The 16014-nt window shown below is 39.4% G+C and overlaps 1 protein-coding gene across 16 annotated transcripts in view; it reads right to left on the bottom strand.

The window, feature by feature from the left end:
• The window catches only part of RIMS2 (regulating synaptic membrane exocytosis 2), a 757916-nt gene that overhangs the window by 586363 nt on the left and 155539 nt on the right, over positions 1–16014 (bottom strand). Inside the window, exon 1 of one of the 16 annotated variants that reach the window (XM_077167439.1) lies at positions 14754–14932. The exons of the other annotated variants lie outside the window; for them this stretch is intronic. The gene's annotated coding sequence lies outside the window, so the exon portion shown is untranslated. Of the gene's footprint in view, positions 1–14753; positions 14933–16014 lie in introns of those variants that run through there. 16 annotated transcript variants of the gene reach the window in all.

Genomic DNA, 16014 nt, shown 5'->3' with positions numbered 1-16014 from the left:
TAACAAATACAAGTTCTTAAGGACTCAAAATCCCAGATCAGTTACTTAATAGAAATTCCAGATCAGTTACCCTATTGAAATCTCTATGGATGACTAGAGCTAATGCAGAGCTATTCCTAGAGATCCAATCTGGTCACCTCCCAGGTTGATCACACTCTGGTAGTTTCCCAGATAGTTTGTATCAAGAGAATCCATAATGAAGTACTAAACCTGAATTTCTATTATATGTTATATTTACCTAGATCAACTAGGAAGGCTCCAGACCAGAGCATACTTTCCTAGTTATACCCATTTTAATCTAGTTCTATCATCCAACATTATAAGAACCACTCTAAAAAGTAGAACAGATAAAGGCAGTGAAAGACCTTGTCTGCTGTACACAGTAAAGCCTCCAAGCCATAGAGCAGTCTGTTAGACTGAAAGAAAGGACTCTATTTCATAACTGGAGATTACTAGACCCTTAGTACCCAGAAAAGGAAATGACCTGGAAAGCTCAATAAGGGCTGGGGAATATATGATAAAGATACAATTGTCAAAATACTTATTGAAATATTTGTTCCTATTTTCTAAGTTCTCAATACCAAACAACAAAGCCAAAAGTTGGAAAGCTGATGTTAACAAAGGAAAAATTATCCAGTTTGATGTAGCCAGTAGTAGCTAATCTCATTTGACATGCCAGAACCATTTAAATATTTTTTAATATATTGAAGCTTAAAGTGATTGAGATTTAAATCTTTCCATATGACTTTTGGTTTTGTGATACTGTTATTATTTCCTAGGACTAAAAAAGCAATTGTTTCATTTTCTGTATTTATATCATTCCATCTGCTTATTTGGGGTTGAGGGCAGGGGAAAAACTAGTAATATCAGGAAACAACTATATCATTCAATCAATTTATTAATTCATTTATAAGTAACTATTGAGTTCTGTGCTTATCTGAAACTGTTATTGTTCTAGTTTGCTACCTGCTGGAATGCAATATACCAGAAACAGAATGGCTTTTAAAAGGGGGAATTTAATAAGTTGCTAGTTTACAGTTCTAAGGCCGAGAAAATATCCCAATTAAAACAAGTCTATAGAAATGTCCAATCTAAGGCATCCAGGGAAAGATACCTTGGTTCAAGAAGGCTGATGAAGTTCAGGGTTTCTCTCTCAAGTGGAAGGGCACATGACAAACACAGTCAAGAGTTCCTCTCTCATCTGGAAGGGCACATGGAGAACACGGTGTCATTTGCTAGCTTCTTCTCCTGGCTTCCTGTTTCATGAAGCTCCCCTGGAGGCATTTTCCTTCTTCATCTCCAAAAGTTGCTGGCTGGTGGACTCTGATTCTCATGCATGTTGTTCTGCTCTGCTCTCTCTGAATCACCTTCATTCTCCAAAATGTTTCCTCTTTTATAGGACTCCAGAGACTTATCAAGACCCACCCAAATGGGTGGAAACATGTCGTCACCTAATCCAGTTTAAAAACCACTCTTGATTAAATCACATCTCCAGAGAGATGATCTGATTACAGTTTCAAACATACAGTATTGAATAGGAATTATTCTGCCTTTATGAAATGGGATTTTGATTAAAAGATGGCTTTTCTAGGGTCCACACATCCTTTCAAACCAGCACAGTTATGTACTCCAGAAAAGACATGTTCTTCTAATACAATCTTGTGAGGGCAGAACCAATGTTGGGTGGGAACTTTTGACTGGGTTGTTTCCATGGGATGTTACCCACCCAATTGCAAGAGGGACCCTTTGATTATTTCCATGGAAATGTAAGCACCATTCATTCAGTGTGGGTCTTAATCTGTTTACCAGAGTCCTCTAAGAGGGAGACCTTTTGGAGAAAGCATAGATACTGAGAGAGCTGACAAAGAAAGCCGAGAGATGAAACCAAGTCACAGATGTTTGGAAATGTTAATCCATAGTTTGCCCAGGAAAAGCTAAATGCTTAGCGAGAAGGCCACCGGAATTAGAAGTGAAAGCACCGAACTGGAGCAAGGATAAGCAGATGATAGCCACCTGCTTTCCCAGGTGCCAGACGTGTTCCAGACACCAGCAGCCTTTCTTCAAAGTCAAGCTATCTTTCTATGGATGTCTTAACTTGGACATTTTCATAGCCTTAGATCTGTAAACTTGTAACCTAAAATAAACTCCTTTGTAAAAGCCAATCCATTCTGGTATGCTGCATTTGGGCAGCATTAGCAAACCAAAACAAATACTTACTACTGTGTGCAAGCCCTCTGCTTCTCACTAGATATATAGTGATAAAGAAGAAAGACAAATTCTTATTCTCATGGGGATTGCATTCTAACAAGGGAGGTAGACAATAAACAAGTAAACAGATACATAAACAAAATAATTATATGTGTGTCTCTTGAAGAAAATTAATAAAGCAATATGATAGAGAGTAAGTGGTATTGGAATGGTAGTGACATCCTATAGGAAGGTCTTTCTGAAGTTATGATAGGTGAGTTGATATCAAAGATGAGAAGAGCCCCCCGTGTGAAAATCTAGTGAAGTATATTTCAAGTAAAGGAAGTAGCATACATATAAATGCTGATAGGTTGGGAAAAGGCTTAGTGATTTCAGGGTCAGAAATATCTGGGATAAAAGCAATGAGGGAGAGAATATGATGAGATGGTATTGGAGAAATAGTCTGTAGTCATAGGTTGTAGCACACAATAAGAAGTTGTATGAAAAGACACTTAAGGGATTTAATCAACAGAATGGCATAAGCCGACTGCATTTTAGAAACTAGCACCCTAGCAGATGTATGGAGACTGGGTTTGAGAAAGGAAGCACAGACACCAATTAGGATGCTATTGCAACAATTCAAATGAGAGATAATAATGGCTTAGATTAGGAGATTGCAACAAAAATAGAAAGATGTTTTAGAAGGAGAAACCAATAAAACTTGGAGATAAATTCAAATTGCTGAGTAAGAAAAGGTGAGAATAAAAGATTATTCTCTGTTTATTGTTCGTGCCATAGGTTACATAATGATATTAGGTGAAAGGAGGTACATGCTACATTTGAAATGCCTCTGCTATATATCAAGAAAAGATGTAAAAGAGCTGGATATACATATGACTCTAGAGGGCTTGTCAGGACTACAGTATACATTTAGAAGACAACAGTACACAGATTTAGACAACAGTACACAGGTGAGCCTCATACTCTACTCTCTCCCCCTTAGAATTCAGTTTACACTCAGTGATCCAATATGTGAAAAGACGGTTTATCTGAGGAAAGCAAATACAGTAATTCACTATTTACTCTTGTTCACAATGGCCCATAATTTTTTTTGCCCATAATATTTTGTTCGAGCTAAATGTCACCTCTTGTATTAAAAAAAAAAAAGTGGTCATGGAAGAGAAGTCATCTGTAGTGACAAAACTAGTATAAAGCCCATTATTTTATACTTCAAGAAGCCCTATGCCCTCCCTAAAATCAAAATTTTGTTTCCATACAAAACTCAACTCTCAAATTAAAATCAATCAAGAACCAAAATAAAGCTAAATCTTGAGTAACTTTAAAAGAACTAGCCAAGCACATATCACATAACAGTTTACTATAGAACAAACTTCCTGAGGAAGATTGTTTGTACTAAGTACCACAGTATTCATCTTAACTGAGAGATTTTCCTTACTACTATACTAATTTAGGTTTAAAGACCCCTTCCAAATTCATTGCAATCATCCATGCAGTGACTTCTCTGGTCCCTCAGTCCCAGCCAGTGTTGAAACTTTTGTGGCAACAGCCAAATCCCAGTACTGTGAATTGTGACAAGTCCCTACCAGCCAAACACTACTAGCCTGAAACTGCTGTGCCTGTCATCATCATTGAAGGAGAAGGCAAGGTTATGAGCAGACATTTTCTGCCCTATGACAACAGTATCCCCAATGAGGTGCTCAGCCTTGAGAAGGACAGTGTACTTTCAACAATGGAGATGAATTTTGTCTTCACAGTGTGGCAGAGCGTCCTCAAGAGAATTGTGGGGTACCTTGCATGCAGTCATTTTGGGGATAATTCTAAGGAGAGGTAGATAATCCCACTGGGTAAACGACAGCTCCATGGTGTTGACAGGAGCTGCTATTTACCACAAATATTATTACTACTTGTACTCCCATTACCTGCCAGGCAGCCAATCGTGAGGACATTCTCATGAATTCCTGATGTCTGCTGTGACAAAACTGCCTCCTATCCAAATGACCCAGAAAAAGCAGAATAAGGAGACAATGATGGGACAGATTTCTCAGGCTTCCCACTGGGCTGACCCTGACCACTTTGCCCAGTGACAGAGCTGCATGAATACGCTTGTCAGCTGATTTGGCTACAGGCCACTGATCCACTTTCAGATAAGGCTCGACTTTCAGATAAGGCTCGACCCAATCTGCTTTAAAGACCAGGTCTCTATTCTGTGGAAGAAATACCAAGACATTGAATGACTTTGAGGAACCTGGTTGAGTAGGGGAGAGAAGTGAAAAGGGACAGAGGTCAAGCTGCTCTCTCTTCCCAGTGCAGATCTGCTCATCAGTGGAGCCAGATTGTGTCAAGTATCCAAATAAACTTAGATGAGCAGAATTATAAAAAAATGAGGCCCAAAGAAAAGAACTCAACTCCTGGCTCCTGGGACTGTATTAGGACTGCTCCAAACTCACCTCACTGGCTTCTCTGTCCCAAAACTAGGTTGTGTACAGTTTAATTATGGAACATTAAATAATTATTTTTAAATGATTTCTATGCAAATTTAAACTTTTTTAATGATCAAAACTATTAAAAACTAGAGTTGGTTATTAAAAAAAGGGAGAAACATCTTCTCAGATTCATTCCAATGAATTCATAACAGCTCATGATAGGCTAAAATTATTCCAAGATAGGGGCAAAAGAAATCATGGCTGCATTCTCTTCAATGTCAGTGTATTGCATCTCTTCACCTGTTTAAAAGCTTGGATAAGGCAATATTCATAAATTATTCAGATTCAGACCAGGCATAATTTTAAAGCTACTCAACTGGCTAGGTCTATTCATGGTAGTGATAAAATAAAACCAACTATTTGTCCTCCTCTACAAAATGTGGTCTCAGGACTAACAAGCCTTTGACAGCAAAAACCTAAATTACCCATTTTTCTGCAGAACCCTAGCTTGAATATTATATAATTATTTTGGTTTGCTAAAGTTGCTAGAATGCAGTATACCAGAAATGGATTGGCTTTTATAAGGGGGATTTATTAAGTTACAAGTTACAATTCTAAGGCCATGAAATTGTTCAAATTACGACACCAACAAGAAGATACATTCTCTCAAGAAAGGTTAATCATGTCCAGGGTTTCTCTGTCACATTGTAAGGCACATGGCAATGTCTGTTGTCCTTCTCTACCGGCCTCTGGGTTCAAATGGCTCTCTCAGCTCATTCTGCTTCTCTTGGTTTGATCTCTCTGCCGTCTGTGTCAGTTTTGGGTTCTCTCTATGTTTTCTCCCTCTTATTCTGTTCATACAGGGCTCCAGTAAAAGGATTAAGACCCACCTTGAGTGTGCAGGGTCACATTGCCATCTAATCAAAAGGTTCCACCCACAATCAGGTGGTCATATCTCCATGGAAACAACCTAATCAAAAGGTCTCACCCAAACAATAGGTCTACCTCCACAAGATTGGATTAGAATTTAAGCCAGCACTATAATGGATCTTAAAACTCAAACTATTTTAGTCACCATTAGTCATCTTAAGGAACTCAGGTCAAAATTCTTATTAAAACTAGCATGATGGCACATTAAAATAAGCTGAAAATCATTATGCTTAGAAAATAATGTTTAAAAACAACTTATTTTAAATGAAAAGTTGAGCTCACAAAGAATGAAAAGCCCAAGTACCAAAAAGGAAGATGGAGCTATAAATCAGAGTACCATGTTCATAAGCTGATGCTGTGTATGTTAGAATTTTAATACTTAATCAAGGACAAAACAAGGATGAAAAATAAAACCTGAGGTCTATACAGGCTAAGGAGTTGAATCTGAAATGATACACAAAGCTAGGGTACTCAAAGCCCTGTATCTTCATATAGTCAGTGAAAGGGTACACTAGAAAAATCTCATCTACACTCAAGGAAAATCACAAGAAAATATGTCTCAGCTTATACTTTGCACTAAAAAAGAAAAGTTTTCCCTAAGAATTCAAAGCATTTACTTCACACAGGTTTATAATTTGCAGCACTTACATGTACAGGAACCCATAAGTCCAGAAATTAGCATAAAAATTGGTCCCAGGCCAGAGATACTAGAAAGATATTTGGAAGAAAAAAAAAATTCAAACTTCTTGAGAGATATTAACTATCAGCAATGGCTACAGAAGATTCCCATTTATTGAGGTCCTCTGAAAATTAGTTCACAGACCAAAATTACAAACCACATGAGGAAAATAATCTACCACAAATGAACATCAGCAGTCACAAAAGTAGAACAAAAATCTAGGTCATTAAAATAAAAGAAATTTCTGCTAGAGATTATAAAGTAAATATTTTTTAATTTATTAAAGAAATAAAAAGGATTAATCCTTATAAACGGATTATAAGGATTTAAATACATGAAAACAAAATAGAATTTCTAGAAATTAAAAACATGGCCATTGAGAGGCTTCCACTTCTGCTTACAAAGTAGAAAGTTGCAAGAGAATGTCACTCCCATGCTAACAAGGAGAACAATGTCACAGTTTCTTTAAGCCCTTCAGAGAATTGAGGTCAATGAGAAACATATTGAACTAAAAACCAAAAGGTAACAAGCCCCTCTGAGGGAAGAAGGAAGCAAGACAGGTTTCACCCTTATCAGAACAGTGGAAAGAGGAGGACGCCATCACAGATACATATAAGAAGAAACTAGCAGGGCGGGCCGCGGTGGCTCAGCGGGCAAAGTGCTTGCCTGCTATGCCGGAGGACCTCGGTTCGATTCCCGGCCCCAGCCCATGTAAAAAACAAACAAACAAACAAAATACAATAAAACAAGAAAATGTTTAAAGATGTTTCCCTTTCTTCCTCCCTTCCTTCCTTCCATCCTTCCTTCCTTCTCTCTGTCTTTCCTTCCCTTCCTCCCTCTCTCTTTAAAAAAAAAAAAAAAAGAAGAAACTAGCTGAACTTTTAAAGATTTTTTTAAGATTGAGTATAGGTATATTAGTTTTAGAATCCCTTGGCCTTAGTATGTCAGAACTGTTGTGACAAATATCATAAACTGATTTTGGCTTAACAACAGGAATTTATTGGCTCACAGCTTTGAAGCTAGAAGTCCAAAATCAAGATATTGGCAAGGCTTGCTTTCTACTGAAAATCTGTAGCATTCTGACACTGGTTCCTGGCAATCCTTGGTTTGTATTTCTGCCTCATATCACAAGGCAATGGCCTCTCTTTTCTCAATTCCATGACTTCTGGGCTCTCTTCACAAGGCCTCCAGTAATACAGATTATGGCCCACCCTACTTTAACTAGGCCCACCCTAGTTAAAGTTGGCCACACAACTAAAAACAACATCTTTTAAAAAGTAATATTTACAATGGGTTCATGCACACAGGGATATGGATTATGATTAAGAACAGGTATTTGTTGGGGTACAAAAATCACTCTACCACACCCTGCAAGTCCCACCAAGCACCCCTTTTCATGAGCTCCTACCAATTACTCACAAGAAAGATTGGTGAGAGGATAGAAAAGCTTAGAAAGAGTCCCTTCTGTGGTGCAGCAGTGGGTCTAGATAATTGAAAGGAAAACCCTACAAGCATTCCAGGTCTCATAATGACAATAATCATTATCACTAAAGGGTGAGCACAGGACCTGACAGAGACTCCCACCCAACAAGGCACAAAAGCATGAGAGCTACCAAAGCAAGACGATGGAGCAAGAGATCTGAGGAAGGCTACAGATGCCAGAACTTGCACTTAGTATGAAGAGAATACCTGCAACTTAGACTAAAGGCAAGGCAGGAGAATTGACAGAAAACTTACCATTACTCCAGGCCTTACAATGAATAGCAAGCAGTATCTGTCTAATACTAGGGGAAAGGCAAAAGGACTAAAAGAAGCATCCTGCCCAGTGTACACATGTGGGACTTGCTCAAATCTGAAGACAGGGGAATAAATTCGCACAGGTTCTCCAAACTTTAATGCTGAGTGTGAGGCAGTGGCATTCTGCAGCTGGGAAAGAAGGAGAGATACCTACTGAGGTACAGGTAAGCAAGGTATGCTGAAGGTAAGTACTAGGCAGGAGAACTAAGACAAGCATTTAGATCCCACACCTTGATAAAAGAAAGAGCTAATCCTTTGGAATATATTAAAAATCATGATGAAATGAACTAAAGTAATGTGGCAGTTTTCAAACATGACCACAAATTATTTGGCATTGCTCTGATTAAAAAGTAAGGTCTTGTATAAGGGAGGCCTTGTGCCTGCATCAAGCAGAGGGTATAAGTGATATTATGTTACTTTAGAGGCTAGGTTAGAATAGGTATTGCAACTGGTGCCCTGATCTGTTAAATTGTCCCTCATTAGGAAGCTCCCTCTCAGGACACTCCCACTTAGAACTCAGTCACATACTGTAAGAAGCCCAAGCCACAAAGAAGGATATGTGCACACACTACAATCAACAGTTGAAGTTGATTTGAGTCTTTGAGTCTTCTATGCCAAAACCAGCATATGTGAAAGAAGCTTTCAGATGATTCCAGTCCCCAGTTACATGAGGCACTGCAGTCTGCCCCAGGCTCTCCACCTGAAGCCTTAGACATTGTGAAGTAGATAAAAACAATCCCCAACTGCTTTAGACAAATTCTTAATCCATAGAAACTGTATACACAATAAAATGGTTGTTGCTTTATACCTCTAAGTTTATGGCTTGTTTTTATTACAGAGCAACAGATAACTCAAACTGACAACCACAAAGCATAGACCTAGATGAACATCACACTAGACCAATGCAACACACACACACACACAATCACACACATTTACAACCTGAGAGAAGAAGCATGCCTTTTTCTGAGCCTTATGGTATCTATTTTAGTGTCTACTGGTCTTTGAACACAATGTTCACCATACAACAAAAAATTCAACCACATGATAAGAAACAAAAAAGCAAACTGTCAGCAAGACAGAATACAGCCAATAGAACCAGACACTGAGTTGCTCCAGAAGTTGGGATTATCAAACATGGACTACTTTAGAATAACTATGATAAATGTGTTAACATGATAAATTTACAGTAAGAAATTTGGATAACATAGATGAAAACTATAGAAAATTTCAAAAGAAAATGAAAAATATTTTATCTGAGATGAAAAGGCCATTTGATAGGCTTACCAGCACATTGAACACAGTAGAGAAAAGAACCAGTGAATTTAAAGACAGATCAACAGAAATTATGTAAACTAGAAAACAACAGTGAAAAGAATAGAAAAAAAAAATCTGAGGCCTGTAAAGCAATGTCAAAAGGCCTAACATACATACAAGGGCCTAGAAAATGAGGAGACACAATGGGTAATAAAAACTAGTCGACAATATACTAGCTGAAAACTTACCAAAATTGATGAAACATAGCAAACTCAGTTAACCCAAAATATGATAAACATAAAACCACACTGAACCACATCACAGTAAAATTTCTCAAGACCAAAATAAAAATTAATTCCTCAAAGTAGCCAAAGAAACAAAAAATAAATTACATTCAGGCAAAAAGAAAACAATAATAATGACAGGCAACTTTTTATAGGAAACAATGAAAAGTCGGACGACAATGGAAGAGCAGTTTTTTTTTTGAATGCCAAGATTCTAAATCTTGCAAACATATCCTTCAAAAATGTGGATGAAATAAGTATGTTCAAACATACAAAAATGAAAACATTTCATCTCCAGCAGACCTGCATTATGGAAATGTTAAAAGAAATAAAATATATCCATTTCTGTATGAATGAATAGAGAACACCAGAAAGAATAAATATGTTAGTAAAGGACTATTTTTCAAGCTTATTAATAGACACAGGCCTAGGCACAAGTATAAATCTACTTTTTAAACAAACTATTGACTGATTACAGTAAAAATATTAATAATATAATGTGAGGTTTCTAGCATATATTAATGTGTGTAGAGTATATAGAACACAAAGGATAGAAGGGTAGTCATTGGAAGTAATGTGCTGTAAAATCCTTATATCACTCATAAAGTGAAAGAATACTTTTGAGGGTAGACTGTGATACATTAAAGATGCATACTGTAATCTTCTGAGTGACCCATAATAACCACAAAAGAAATAAATAACTAAGAAGTCAAGGGAGAATATTAAAAGCACAAATGCACACACTTAATTTTCATGCAAAGAAGGCAAGAAAGTAGGAAAAGAAGGAGAACAGAACAGAAAGTATGGACGGAATAAAAGAACATAAAAGGACGGAAAGAAAAAACAGCAAGACAGTAGATAAACTCAAACATGTCAATAACTACATTATGTGTTTTAAGATTCATTTAAAGACAGAGATTGCCAGAAAAGATATAAAAAGCAAAGCCCAATGAGATATTGTACATAAGAAACACATTTTAAACATACAGATAAAGAAAGTTTGAAAGTAAAAGAATGGTGAATGACTTATCATGCATATAGTAAACATAAGAAAGCTGGTATGGACATATTAATATCAAACAAGGTAGACACCGAAAGTAAGAGTGTGGCAAAAGATAAAGAAAAGGACCTCATAACTTCACACAGTAAGTTTCCTGACTGCAGTAGTATTAAATTAGAAATCAATAAGATATATAGAGAATGCCCAAACATTTGGTAATAAAACAAAAAAAATTTTAAGTAACCCAGAGTTCAAATAAAAAAATCACCCAAGAGAGATTTTTTAAATATTTTAATCTGATGATAAAATGTAAACACACGTCAAAATACATTAACGTGGCCTCTTGCCTGTCACTTTCTTTTCTTGCAAGAGTGCCCACATGTCTTCTCACATGTGTATCTAATAAAGTTGCTGCCTGCTTACTCTATGCTGTGTCTTAATTCTTCCTCATGGCATGGCCAGGAACCAAGGGAAGATGAAATCTGGTAACATGTTTTGGCAAGCCAGGCAGGAGACACTTCTCTTCGACTGTCTGGACTGGTAAATATTAAGTAGAGGCTTCACTCTGTGCTTTCATTTTTCCTTCTCACTTAGTTCACTGTTATCCTGTTCTATGTCTTCATGCAATTCTGTGTCCTCTCAAAAGGGTGGAATCATTTTCACTGTTCTCTCTAGGAACCTAGGGCCTCAAATCTGGTTTCCCCAGGACTAAACTCAGTTCACCCTGAGTCATGGGCTCCCTCCTCAGAGGTGGCAGGAGCCCCATCTCCATGCCATGTAAATTAGAGGCTCAAGGTGGTAGGTAATACTGCCTGTTTCAGTTTACTAATGCTGCCAGAATGCAATATACAAGAAATGGATTGGCTTTTACAAAGGGGATTTATTAGGCTACATATTTACAGTTTTAAGGCCATGAAAATGTCCAAATTAAGGCATCAGGATATCTTCACTCAAGAAAGACCAACCATGTCTGGGGTTTCTCTGTCACATGGGAAGGCACATGGCAACATCTGCTGGCTCTTTCTCTCCTGGGTTGGTTTTCAAAATGGCTCTCTCAGCTCCTGGGCCTTTCTGGCTTCTCCTAGGATGTTTTTCTCTCTCTTCACTTCTCTGAGTTCTGATTTCTCTCCATAATGTCTTTCCCTTAAAGGACTCCAGCAAGTGGATTAAAACCCATCTTGAATGGGTAGCATCACATCTCCATGGAAACAAACTAATCAACAGGTCCCACCTGACAATAGCCTGCTCCCACAAGATTAGATTAAAATAACATAGGCTTTTCTAGGGTACATAACAGATTAAAACCAACACATTCTACCCTCTGGACCACAAACAGACATGTTCTTTCCATATACAAAATACATTTATTACACCACAATATCACAAAAGCCTTAGGCTATTTAAATAACAATAGAAATACAATACAAAGTCAAAAACGATACCAAGTCTCATCAAAAGCAGCTACAGACATGTTCTGTCCAAAGGCAAAATTCTCCTCTAGCTACAGATCTTTGAAACTCAGAACAAGTTATTTGCTTCCAATATACAAAGGAAAGTCATAAGATAAACATTCTCATTTCCATAGGGGAAAACTGGAAGAAAAACAAGGATCAAAGTTCCCAAGCAGTTCCCAAAACATGCAGGGAAGGCTCCATTAGATTTCAAAGTCTGAGAATCATTTATACATGATGTTTTATCCCCAGGGCTTGAGAGAGTGGCAGTTCCACCCTCTCCAAAGATTTATGCAGCAACCCTACTCTCTCCAAATACTGGGGTGAGTGTTGCAACATAGCCAAACATTGGGGAGACCACCTTGTTCTTGGTCCCACCTTCTTCAAGCTTCAGGGTAGCACCCAGACTCTCTACCATCTGCAGGGCACATGAAGACACCCTTTCTGAACAATGGGGTGGTGGCCAGGCCTCCCTAATTCCCAGGAGATGTGTTTCAACTTCTCTGAAACCAGGGGCAGAAAAGCTTCTTGAACAAGTGGAGGAAGGCCCAGCCTCTCTAAACTCCAGGGCAAACTCACCTTTTCCATGTGCTTGGGTGGGTCTACTGCCCTGGCCTGAGGTGTCTCAGCTTTAGACCGTGGCTTCCTTGAAGTCATTTTTCCTTTAATCTGTCTTTTTTCTGCCTTTTAGTCCAGACTGGCAGTGGTTCTGGTTATACAGATACCACAGCAAACTTGTTGATTTTCCATGCAGCATGCAGGGGTCACAACCATCAGACAATAGGACTTTCCACAAATTCTTCATCAATAACTACATTTCCTATCCTGGCTTGTGCTAAAAATGGCTGACTGATTCCATGCTTGCTTAAATCCTCACATGGTGCAATATTCTCTGGGGACTCAATTTCTAAAAGCTCAGAATTTTCCAAAATATCAGTTTCTGGTTTCTTTGTATCCAAGAGTTCAGTTCTCAATTTATCCATTTCTTCTCACATTTCGCTGTAGGCTGCAAGTAGAACCCAGGCTGCATTTTCCACAGTTAATTTAGGAATTTTCTCAGCTAGATATCAACTTGTCACTTTCAAATTCTCCCTTCCATCCAACTCCAGTACTCAATTTTACCAAATCCTCTGCCACTTTAAAACAAGGATCACCTTCCTTCCAGTTTGCAATAACACATTCCTCATTTCTGTCTAAGGCCTCATTGGAAGTACCTTTTGGAGTCCATATTTCGACCAATAGTCTCTTCAAAGTATTTTAGGCCTTTCCTTTTAAGCTCCTCACAATTATTCCAGAATTTCCCCCTTATCCATTTAAAAAGTCATTCCAACATGTTTGGTATTTGCAAACTCAGGAGCATTCTACTTCTCTGGTATGAAAATATGATTTGGTTTGCTAAAGCTGCCAGAATGCCATATACCAGAAATGGATTGGCTCTAACAATGGGGATTTACTAAGTTACAAGTTACATTTCTAAGGCCATGAAAATGTCTAAATTAAGGCATGAACAAAAGGGTACTTTCTTAGAGGAAAGGTTACTGACATCTAGGATTCCTCTGTCACTCAGGAAGGCTCATGGCAATGTGTACTGGCCATTCTTTCCTGGGTTGGTTTCCAAAATGGCTCTCTCAGCTCCTGGGCCTTTTGGTTTCTTCTAGGGCACTTTCTTTCTCTCTTTACTTCTCTCAGTTCTGAGCTCTCTCCAAAATGACTCTTCTTTGCCACAAAGCTATATACCAGAAATTGAAAGGCTTTTTAAAAGTTACAAGTTTACAGCTCTAAGGCCAGAAATATGTCCTAACTAAGGCATCCAGAGAAAGATAGCTTGGCTCAAGGAAGGGGGAACTGGGAAGGCACATGGCTGGCAACTGCCGCTCCTTGTTCTGGTTCCACTGCGTCAAGCTTCTGATGCCAATGGTTCCCTCTCTAAGTATCTGGGGCATTCACTTAGATGCTCCAGGACAAAATTCTGGGTTTCAGAGATTTCTTCTCTTCAGGTTCTGGTTATTTCTGTGAGTCCTTGCTTAACACTGGGCTATTTCTGTCTCAGTCTCCAAATGTCTACGTTGGCTCTGACTGTCGGCTGTGAGCTCTCTCATAAATGTTCCCTCCTTTAAAGAACTCCAGTAAACTAATCAAGACCCTCCTAGAATCCGTAGAGTCACATATCCATCTAATCAAAAGGTCACACCCACAATTGGGCATGCCACATCTCTGTGGAGTTAATCTAAAATTTCCTCACTACAATGTTGAATCAGGATTAAAATAGCTGCTCCTCCCCACCTCACAAGATAGGATCAGGATTAGAACATGGCTTTTCTGGGTAACATAATAGATTCAAACTGGCACAGGACTCCAGCAAATGGATTAAGAGCTACCTCGAATGGGTGGCGTCACATCTCTATGGAAACAACCTAATCAAAATGTTTCACCCAAAAAATAGGCCTGTCCCCACTAGATTGGATTAAAAGAACATAGGTTTTTCTGGTGTACATAACAGATTCAAATCAGGACACCACCTTTGGGACCTGACCGCGCCTTCTCTCGGTGTCAAACAGGAGTCCAATGGGATTAAATCAAGTCCCTTCCACACACACCTCTCTTAAGCACTCCAAAGCTTCATCAACTCATTCTCTCTTTTCCTCCCCTCTGAGAATCAAAACGTTTCATCCTACTGAATCTGTCCCTCTTTTTTACCTCCTCCCCCAAGAGCTTCTCCCTTACCTCCAGAGAATTTCCTTTCTCCTCTGTCTGGCTTTCAATGTCTTCTGAGACATTCCATCTTTCATAACACAGGATTCTGGGCTAAGGATTCTTATAACAAATAAGATATTGTCTTTAACATTCCAGGAAGTCATGTCTTGTTTAAACCATTGGGAACTGAGTACCTTCCAATGGGAGTGTCTACCCCTAAATGCCAGAAGTGTAGTTACAAAATTAAAAAAAAAAAAAAAAAAAAGCCCTAGCTATCCTAATTAGAGTAAACTGAGCCTGTGAAAGCTGGTAAGCCCCCAAGCATGCAGGCTCTCTGGTTCTCGACTGGCTGACAGCATCGCTCTCATGACCAGCTCTTCACTTTATTCCTCTGGATCTTTCCATCTCTTCATCCACTACTACATCTCAAGTCCCAGCATGTTTTACTATTAACCCTTCTGATGGTATTGCCCAGTGCAGGAGGAAACCATTGGCTGGGGAGAATAGGTTGTTAGGTGTGCTTTCGCCTTCTTAAAAAAGAATCTGTGCAGTAAGGGATGAAAAAGCCTCACTCTTAGACCTAGACCCTTCTGATTCCCTAGAAGGCATACTAAGCTTCATTCTTAAAAGGAGTCTGGAGCGGAGTGCAGTGAGTTCAAGCCTGCTCTGTGAAACAATATAGAAGAAGTGGAAAAAATGTCCAGAACTGTAGGTCCTGGAGTGTGAGTGGTCTGGGAGGGTCTTTAGGCAGTTTGGGGGGGAGGATTGGAGGAGAGTGAGTGGGTTGGGTGACCGGGATCCCCACCGAGTGCAGTGCAACCACGGAGGTGCAATAGGAGGGAACTGACCCTCTTCAACTCCAGCCTGCACAGCTGCTGGCTAGGGAAACCTTCCCTGTGATTGCGATGGGAAGTGCCCACAGGGAGTCTGTGGGGCAGGCCTTGGGGTTGGGGGAGATGATAACCTGGTTGGAGGTGGGAAAAGCCGGCAGCAATTACAGTGACTGGCTGATCCCCCACGTGCTGGTTAGCTCCCCAGTCAGCAGGCAGAGACCCACTGGATGGCCGACGCTGGTGGAGCAGTCCCCCTACCGAAGCAGCCCCCTGCTGAGCTTGCAGACCTCCAGTTGCTCAGGCCAGGAGGGGCGGGGCTGAGGGAGGAGACTCAAGCATGCCGTCTATTTGCCAGATGCAGTAAGTGCAGATCAGTGGCACCAGACAGGGAGGGAAGAGCTTGAGGGAGGAGGAGCCTCATGGTAGTCACCCGCTGGGGAGAAAGGGTAATTGCATTG

This window comes from Tamandua tetradactyla, chromosome 6, assembly GCF_023851605.1.
Source record: "Tamandua tetradactyla isolate mTamTet1 chromosome 6, mTamTet1.pri, whole genome shotgun sequence".
Classification (NCBI taxonomy): domain Eukaryota; kingdom Metazoa; phylum Chordata; class Mammalia; order Pilosa; family Myrmecophagidae; genus Tamandua; species Tamandua tetradactyla.
Note: the sequence above shows the minus strand (reverse complement) of the source record. Positions and strands in the feature narration are given on the sequence as shown.